This window comes from Acomys russatus, chromosome 10 (genome assembly GCF_903995435.1).
Source record: "Acomys russatus chromosome 10, mAcoRus1.1, whole genome shotgun sequence".
Taxonomy (NCBI): domain Eukaryota; kingdom Metazoa; phylum Chordata; class Mammalia; order Rodentia; family Muridae; genus Acomys; species Acomys russatus.
This window is the reverse complement of record NC_067146.1, coordinates 32,024,400-32,034,086: the sequence shown is the minus strand read 5'-3', so window position 1 is coordinate 32,034,086 and position 9,687 is coordinate 32,024,400. Positions and strand designations below refer to the sequence as shown.

Genomic DNA, 9,687 nt, shown 5'->3' with positions numbered 1-9,687 from the left:
AGGTAGACTCCTTATGTTCTACTTATAGGCAAGGTGAAAATGTCCTTTCTCTGGATATACAGGGCTGGAAATCTTGAAATGTGTTTTGTTCTGATTGTAGGCAGCTTTTGCCCTTGCTTGTATTTGAACTCCTCTCTTTGAGTCCCCAGCTGGGCTGAGCCAGTGCCCCTAGGTAGACTCTAAAATCTATGATTGAATTTGACTCCTTTTTGTACTTGGGTTTTGATGTATCACTTATAGGGAAAGACTTGAATTTCTGTGTAAGTTTTACTACGACTTCAGATAGTATCAGGACATCTTATAAGCATCTTGGGGGGTGTGGCTTTTTCCTTGTTTTGTGGGGTTTGTTTGTTGGGTTGTCTGTCTGTCTGTCTGTCTGTCTGTCTGAAAGCACTGAGTACGAAAACCCAAGCTATCTGCCACAGACCTTCACCCCCATTCCTAGGGCCTTATCTTTAAAATAAAGAACATAGAAACTAAATGGGGTCTTTCGAAGCCTGAAAGTCTATAGTATTGAGAAAGCTTTGGTATCCTTGGGAATATCATTTTTTAAAGTCTCTTAATACAAATTAAATCTGTTCTCCATAGTTTTTGAGGGTAGACCCATCTTCTAACTTTTTAACATATGGTAATTAGCCATCTAATCATTTAGTAATAGCTTACCCTTTGTTAACTTTAAACTGTACTTAGTAACAAAGGACTTCCTTGAGGTTAATATATCTTGAAACAAAGATGCTTTGTTTTGCTTTCAACCCACTTACATTTCTAAGGGTGGTATCTGTTGAAGAATAGCATAGGTGCGCCCCCACCCTCCCTTGAATAATAATGAATTAGTTTATCAGCTTGCCCAGCCTCTTGGGTCAAAGATTTTAGTTTTAGTCCAAGAGTAGATGGACTTAACTACCTCTAGGTTAGAAATAACTTGGCCTTGGAGCACAGAAGCTAGACCTTGTTTCTTGGAACTCAGCAGAACTGTGTGCAGGGCACTGATATGGTTGCTCAGAAGAACCCGGTTGCCTTCTGCATTGGCGAGCCACCAGGACGCACCAGCTAAAGATGGAAGCAGGAGTCGAGCCTTTGGTCTGTCTCTTCTGCAGTTTGTTCTAACACTTAGAAGCCCTTTTATTTGATACTGAGAAAACAGTTCTGTGTCTATCTATGTTACATCAAACAATTGTTCTTCTCTTTTTGACAGTTATGGACATGGTGGGTGATTAAAGAAGAAAGATTATCACACCACACTGAATAGGGACCTCAGGTTCCAAGTCTAGCTCTCAGGGCTGGCCAAGTAGAACCAGGCTTTGGAGAAACTGGCAGGAAACCTGACAGGGTGTCCCTGAAGGCATCTGGAGCCAGTACATAGACCAGGTGGAGAAGGCTAATGAAAGAGGAGAGATGCCCTTTTAATAGAGAAACAAACAAACAGAGCAGAGCTCAGAAGGGAGATGTAGAAAAGGGTAGCTTGCAAGAGCATTTGGGAAGGGAAAAAGCAACCTTTTCTCTAAAGCAGGAGGGAAGAAGAAGTGATGCGATACAGGTCAACCTGGAAGGAGGAGCAAGAGACAGAGAAGAAGCTGCATAGTTGGTGGCTGTCTCAATAAAGATAATAAATACTATAGAAAACGAGAAAGAAGAATACGGTTATGGGAGTTTTACAAATAATTTGCGTATAATCCCATTTCCTGGAAAAGAAAAGCCAACTAGAAGGACAGACAACAAGACAATGGACGCCTTCCAAATGATAGACCAGCCAGGTGTGGTCACAACACTGTCACAGGGAAGGCAAAATCAGGAAGCCCAGTTCAAGGTCATCAGGTTGAGGGCAGCATGAGCTATATGAGACCCAGAAGGAAAGAGGGAAGGAGAGAAGGAAAGCAATGGAGGAAAGAGAAAAAGGAGAGAGGGCAGCAGGGGACTAGCAAAGCGGGGAGGACCAAAATAAACAAAAACAAAAGCCAAAGACAATTGGATGAGAGAGAAAAGATGGTGGTCCAGTGAAGGAGGGAAGGTTGTGAGGCTGGGGTAATTAGGGAAGACATGCCATCCTGTTTTATGCTAAGAGCTAGAGCCAGGCCACGAGAGAAGAATAGATCTGTGTTTGGTAGAACATGTTAAAAGAAAGATAGCTGATGCAGAGCAAGTGTGAAAGTGTGCTTCAGGAAGATGAGCACCATTTGGTGGAGTCTGCATTTGCTCAAAAATACTCAAGGTCCCTGGGGGGGGGGGCAGTTATACTATTTCTAGCCTAGTGAATACCATTTGCAATTGTTGTGACATGTGCACGGAAGTGACAGGTGGCATTCTGAGCAGCCCTTGTGTGGTTCACTGTCTCCTCCCTTTCTGCTGCCAGTGTTTCAGACAGGAGAAACACCACTGCCCAGGATGACAATGATGAGGAGAGAGGCCACAGTTTGCTTCTTACCATCAGCTTGAGTATCCTAAGATTTGGGAGTTGTTTGTAACTGCAGTTAAGTTAGCCTAATCTGAATAACAGAGGCAGAATATAGCATACTCGGAAGGGAAGAAAGAAAGCCAGAGTGGGAAAATAATAGAGGCTGAGGAGTCACGCCTTGATGTTGAACTATGGAAGTATGAAAATCAAAGCAACAGGCACCACGGATGTTTTCCTGAGAGATGAATATATAATTTTACAGCATCACATAAAACAAGATATGGAGCCAGGTGGTGGCAGCACACTCCTTTACTCCCAGCACTAGTGAGGCAGAGGCAGGTGGGCTCTCTGAGTTTGAGGCCAGCCTGGACTACAGAGTGAGTTCCAGAACAGCCAGGGCTCCACAGAGAAGCCCTGACTTGAAAAACTTTAAAAAAAGAAAAAAGAAAAAAAAGAAAGAAAGATTATTTAGCTTGGCTCCTTGAACACAGTAGCAAAACAGATCTTTCTCAAGGGCAAGTTCTCTTAAACATTTCCAAGCTGTGCCCTGTCCAGTCAAAATGTCCCCAGAAAAATCAGGCTCGCCATGGTGAGCCCTGCAGCTTAACGTCTCCCCTTGTCTGCCTCAAATCTTACACCTCTGTCTCAGGCATACCATTCCTAATGCTGTTCTCAGGTACAATAGAAATGGGCAGAATTTTTAGATGCTGAAAGTTCACTCATGGCTAGAGAGCCAACCAACACCTTTTTCTTCCTGTGGAAGTTGCAATTAGCACTGTCAGAACAGAAAATTAAGGTTTACCTTATTCACTGACCTACCAAATATTTCTGTGTATCTAGTATGCTAGGATATCAGATTCAATGAGGCACACGAACACAGGAAGTAAGATGTAAGTTCCATATAGATAAAAATAAAGAAGTACTATAGAGAAGAAATGCAGAATAACAGTACTAACATTGTCATATGAAATATTATGCTGTAAAGAAGTGAACTGGATTTCAACATTTGGTAAAATGCTAAGAACACTACCCCATGTTAGTGAAGCAGAGTGCACATTGCTGTACTGTAACAGCCTTAGGAAATACCCACCAGTCATGCCTCAGGCTTGGCAGCTATGAACACCCAATCTCAGCAAGCAGTACTCTGAGAAAGGGTTTGCTGGACTGCAGATCTGCACCAGCTAAAGATTCATTTCACTGCCCCCCCCCCCAATCTCAGCCTCCCTAATAGAAGCCAGCATAGGACGTCAAAGTAAGAGTTTTAACCCCACTGTGGAGACAGGTGCTTCCGAGGAAGAAACACATGGCATTCACTTCTGCATCTATGCTGCAGAAAGCAAAGAGCAAATGTTATTACTTGTTCAGCTTAGGAGGGCCTTTGAGTGATGGGCAGCTGGTGAAGGCCACACTCTGACTGTCCAGGGCAACTGTGGATCAGCAGTGGCTATTTTAGGAATATCCTCACTTGTCAGAAATCCTTCACAACGAACAGGTCCCCCTCGTTGGGTCATGTGTCCCATGCACAGGCAAGATACAACTTACATCATTTTAAGAAGCCAACTGGATGTGGTGGCACACCCCTTTAATTCCAGCACTCGGGAGGCAGAGGCAGGTGGATCACTGTGAGTTCGAGGCTGGCCTAATCTACAAAGTGAGTCCAGGGCAGCCAAGGCTAACACAGAGAGACCCTGTCTTTATAAAAAAAAAAAAAAAAAAAAAAAAAAGGCCTTAATAAACAAAGAGAGTCAATGAAGGTGGTTAGGTAAGTTCTAAATGAACTCTACCTCAGAGCTGTTGGAGGAGGCTGTTTCTAGGCTCAGTGAGGAGAGGAAAGACAGCAAGGCCCAGGTCTGCTTGACGCACAATGGGTGCTGCACTGAAATGCTAGGGACATAGTCCCCAGTTCACCATCTGTGAGCCTGGTCATGCTGTGCACCGCATGGTTTCATGACAGGTCTGGTGGGTGCCCCATATTCCAGGGATAGATACTCTCCTTTCTGTGCTTCAGGCAGGGGGCGTCCTGCCTTTCACTGATCTGGTGTGTGGCCCTGCCCATATGTTCATATGTTCCTTACTTAATTTGATAAGCTCATAGGTGATAATATATTTATTAGATAAGTAGTTTCCATATACCTCATCGTTCATGCTGGACAGATGGTGAATATTTACTTGCACAAATAAGAGACTTACTCCCTACCTGGGATGCACAGCCATCACCCTAGGCTGGAACTCAGCCCATCTCCAGTCCTTTGTGCCTCTGCCAACCGCAGAACCTCTCTCTACCAGGGCCCGCAGCTGCCGCAAGAGGCTGAAACTCAGACGACAGCATCCCTCAAGCCTCATCAGAAAAGCTTCTTGGAGTAGATGGTAATTAGCAAACAGATCCACATGTGCACAGTGTGCAGAGAGTGACTCTGGAGCACCCAGCCCTGAATGGGATGTCTTTATCAAGCCCTCTCCCGGCCATCTACATGGAAGAGGAGTCAGAAAGATTGTAAGATCCGGAGGTGGTGAGTGACTTGAAGGAAATAGTGTCTGTCAGACACAACAGGACTGATAGATGTGTGAACTCACAGAGACTGTCAGCACACAGTATCTGCACAGATATTATGTGTTCAAACTGATAAGCATTCTTCTACCCAACGAGATAAGCCAGTTCCTGGCAAATTAGAGTTTATAAATGCAATTGTATTAGAAACAGCCCTTGGCAGGTTCACCAGTCTTGAGGAATGGAGGCAGGGAAGCAGCCATGGGGGGGGGGGGGGCCGGGGGGGAGGGGGACAGAAGTGGAGGGAGGGAAGCATGCAGAAAGTGTATGCAGAGAGAGGAGAAAGAGATGGGGGGAATGCAAAAAAAGAGAAGAAACACAGAAAGATAGAGAAGAAATACAGATCACTGGAACTAAAATGTCTGGGTTATATAGGGAACACAAACTAGACAAAAATCTCAGCAGTGAAAAGCAGAAGTGGGTGTTAGTTCACAGGTAGATTCACTAGCCTGCCTCTAGGTTGCTTAGCAACCTCTGACATTCTCACCTGCTGTGTGCTGGCACACCAGGTGTGTGCCAGATGGGATTCAGCAGCTCCCCAGGTATAAAAGGACCAATCCAACACCTCTCTTGCTCTCTCTCTGCCTCTGTCTCCTTCCCCTTCACCCATCTCTCTGTCTCTTTCTGGCTCTTTTTCTATGACTCTGTTTCTCTCCTTTCTGGGGGTGCCCTCCTTTCCCTCCCCTCCCCCTTTCATAATAAACTTCTTTTTTTATATTAAATATGTTGTGGTAGATTTCTTTCTTTCTTTTTTAAAGACATTTATTCAGCGTCATGATCTGACTATTACATTTAGCAATCAACAGCATGGGTGAAAAAAGGTCTACAGTAAAACCCTTTGTTGGAATGCTTTACACTTTCCACAGAACAGAAACTAACATAACCTGTTATACAAGTCACAAATACAGCACTGGCGTTTTTATGCCCATGCACATGAGTATTGTTTAAAAACATGTCTTCTTGGTAACAACTAGGCCCTGCCACCACAGTGCTTGGCTGAGTCACAAATCTGCTGTAACCTGTAGCTTCCCTGTCACTTCTCTGGCTCTCCTCTCCTGCTAAGCTTTGTTTGCCACTGCCACAGCTACTGCTGCTGCTGGAACCTCCACAGCCACCTTGGTTTCGTGGTTTAGCCAAGTACTGGCCTCCACCAGCCATAAGGGCTGGAGCTCCTGCCTCCAAAGTTTCCTTCCTTCATTGGTCCAAAATCTGAACACTGACTGTTGTAATTGCCAGAAATCATTGCAGCTTCCACCACCTCCAAAACTGCTTCCATCACTACCAAATCCATTATAGCTGTCCCATGGCCACCATATCCACCACCACCACGGCTGCCACCAAAGCCACCACCACCAGAGCTGCCGCCAAAGCCATCACAACCACTAAAGTTTTGTCCTCAACCAAAATTGTCATTGCCACCAAAACCGCCTCCATGACCACCACTGAAGTTTTCAGAACCACTTTGACCTCTCTGGCTGGACCAAGTACTGGCCATCTCTTCCTTTGATAGGGCTTTATCTTACTTCATAGTTGTGGCCATTCACAGTATGATATTTTTGAATAACAGACCTATCCACAGAGTCATGACCATCAAATATGACAAAAGCAAAGCCCCTCCTTTTCCCACTGCCTCTGTCAGTCATGATTTCAATCACTTCGGTTTTCCCATACTGCTCAAAACAGGCTTGTAGGTGATGCTCTTCAGTGCTTTCTCTAATACCGCCAACAAAGATCTTCTTCACAGTTAAATGAGAAAAGCATCTTTTCTCAACACAGCTCTATTAGGTTCCACAACTCTTCCATCCACCTTGTGTGGTCTTGCATTCATAGCGGCATCCACTTCCTCCACAGTAGTGTATATGGCAAACCCAAAGCCCCTGAATCTCTTGGTGTTTGGATTCCGTCGTTACCACACAGTCGGTGAGTGTCTCTTGTTCTCAAAATGGCTCCCCAGGCTCTCCCATCGGTTGTTTTGATGCTCAGCCCTTCAATAAAGAGCTTCCGCAGCTGTTCCGGCTCCTTGGGAGACTCTGACTTAGACATGGCAGGGTGATGTGAGCCTTCAGTGTTGCTTCTTCGGCCATGTCAACAGTCAGAAAGCTGTGGTGGAATTCTTAATGTTAATAGTGGGCACAAAGTCCCACCCCTAATCCAGAAGTTAATTGCAGTTGACACCTGCTAAGAGAGGGAAAATTCTGTTTTCTTCAATGGATTGACACTGGGCTTATTAACCACACTCCAGGGCAGGCCCCAAAAGACACTCTGTGTGTGTGTGTGTGTGTGTGTGTGTTTGTTTAAGAGAGATAGGGAGCTTTTTCTTTCGTCTTTTTAGTTTGTTTTCATTTTCTGTTTGGTTTTCTTGCTTTGTTTTGTTTTTTTTTGTTTTTGTTTTGATTTTGTTGTTTTTCTTCTTGAGAAAGACCATGAAGTTGAATTGGTAGGAAGGTAAGGAGATCTGGAAGAGTTGGGAAAGGGGGAATGTGATCAAAATGTTGTCTATGAAAAGATAATTTTCTAAAAGACAGATTCAGTCTACCTCAGGATTTGTCCTCATTGCTCCTTTGCAAAACAGAGTCACTTAGAGCAAGTCAAACATTAAAGCTATTCTTTTGTACAATATGGAATATTTAGGCATATTCCTTCATACCTGGCCTCGACCTTTCATATAATGGATCGCAAGTTTCCAATAAATCTTTGCTGTCTAGAGAAGAGAGGTCTATGAAGTGTAAATTAAGCTTTGAGTATGGTCCCTACCTTGTGGCTAGCACTCTGCCCTCTGTCTCTTACCGCCCACTGTGGCCTGCCTGACTTCATATCTTGGGTCCAGTCAGAACTTTCAGCTGTTACAAAATGTTAAACCCACAGAGTCTCACAGAATCTTTTGGGGAAATGATAAGAAACATAAACTGGGTCTTTGTCTTTCATAATTGACACAGAGTCTCTAAAACCTTCAGAACTTCCAGACTGGCTGAGGGGAGCCTCTTTGTTCTCTCTAAGTCTTTTGCAATTGCATTTCAGTTTATGCTTATGAAGTAACTGGGAGGGTGGTGCTGGCTGCTACTGGATCCAGCCTCCTGATAGAGGGTTGCAACTCCCCTATATCCCCATCTCCTGCTTCCTGGGAGGGACAGGAGCTGTTGATTGATTTGGTTAATCAACAAAGGACAGGGATTCAATCCATCTGCCTACATAATGAGACTTTCTTAAAATCTACAAAGAATGGTATCCAGACGTCTTGGAGGCTCATGAACACACTGAGGAGCTGGAGGGTGGCACACGGAAAGGGCAAGATATTGTCACAAGTCCCCACATCCAGGCCCTATGCAGTTTTTCCATTTGGTATTTCCTGAGTTGGATCCTTTATAATAAAGTAATGATCCTAAGTACTTTGTATTATTCTGTGTGTTATTGTAGAAGGCTACTCAACAGAGAAGAGAGTGCTGAAGACCTCTCTCTATAAAGAGAATTAACATTTGAAATAGGAATCTGAATTGAAAATGCAGTCTTGTGAGAGTGAGCCCTTAAAGTTTGGGGTCTGATGTTAACTCCAAGTTTAAAAAAAAAATCAGGATTAAATTGAACTGAATTATAAGGTGCCAATCATGGCCTAATAATTGTAGAATTGGTTGGCTATAAAGCAAACAATCAGATTATAAATCAAAAGTGTTGTGAGTGTAAGCAGTTCTGAGTGTGAGAAAGATTCTTGGACTGGCCCTAGATGGGTCAGACAATCCAGGCAGCATGACCTTGAAGCTGTGTGATGTTGAGCAAGCCCCCCTCAGAATCAGTCCCTGCACTGATGCATTGAGGAGCCTAACTGAAAATGAGACTTCAGCAGATTTCTTGGAAGGTTTAGACGTACCGAAAGGATTAACAACTTAGTGGAGAAGCTTCAAGACCTGCTCTCTGCTCTGATGCCTGCCTTGATCTTTGGCCTTGAGATTCGGGTCTCATACTACAGAAGGGAGGTCTTATGGAACCCTGGGCAGCCTCATTCACCTTTTTAGAACTGGGGAGGTTTACAAAACATGCCCAGTGATTCGCAGATGTGTCTACATTTCTTTCTCAATGTACTAAGAATGGAAATGATAAGAATCGTAAGAAAATATTTGCTAGTCCTGGAATCTGCTTTGATCTCATGCAAAGGTAATTTTTAGTTTCACAAGGTATCAGCAGACAAAATGTTTTACAAAAGTACATCAGTTGTGCAATACTGTGACTATAGTAAACACCAAACTACAAAGTATTACATGAAAAATGTGAATTTCACTTCACTTACATATTAACAGACATGTTTATATCAATACATATTTATTTATAAATTCATACCCAGAAAATAGAAATAAAAATGTAAGTACAGTAGAAGTTTTGGTTTCTTTAAAAATTCATTAATGTTATGTAAACAGGTTTTTGTTTCAATTTCAAGTATGAGATATGGGGCTGCCTTAGTTTATCCACAGCAGATAACAGCCTCATTCAGTTCGAGAGGGGCAAAGTACTTGCTAGCTGTGGCTCGTTTAATTCTGATGATGCTGAGAGCGTATAAGTACCAGAACCAAGAAAGAAGAAGGACACTTCGAGGGATGCTCTGAGAGAGCAGGGAGACTTGGGTGAGATGGACGAGGAGCAAGAAGGCTGCTTGTCCATCCTTCTGCCTTTGCCTGCTGTTGCTGGACGTCCTGATGACAGAGATTGGTATTTTCCCAAAGAAGCTGACAACCCTTACCAGCTGGAACTAAGTCTAAAG

General features: G+C 43.7%; 1 pseudogene; it reads right to left on the bottom strand.

Annotated features, from left to right (window-relative positions):
* Positions 1-5,704: 5,704 nt before the first annotated feature.
* On the bottom strand, positions 5,705-6,983 carry LOC127194263 (heterogeneous nuclear ribonucleoprotein A1-like 3; annotated as a pseudogene).
* Positions 6,984-9,687: the final 2,704 nt, after the last annotated feature.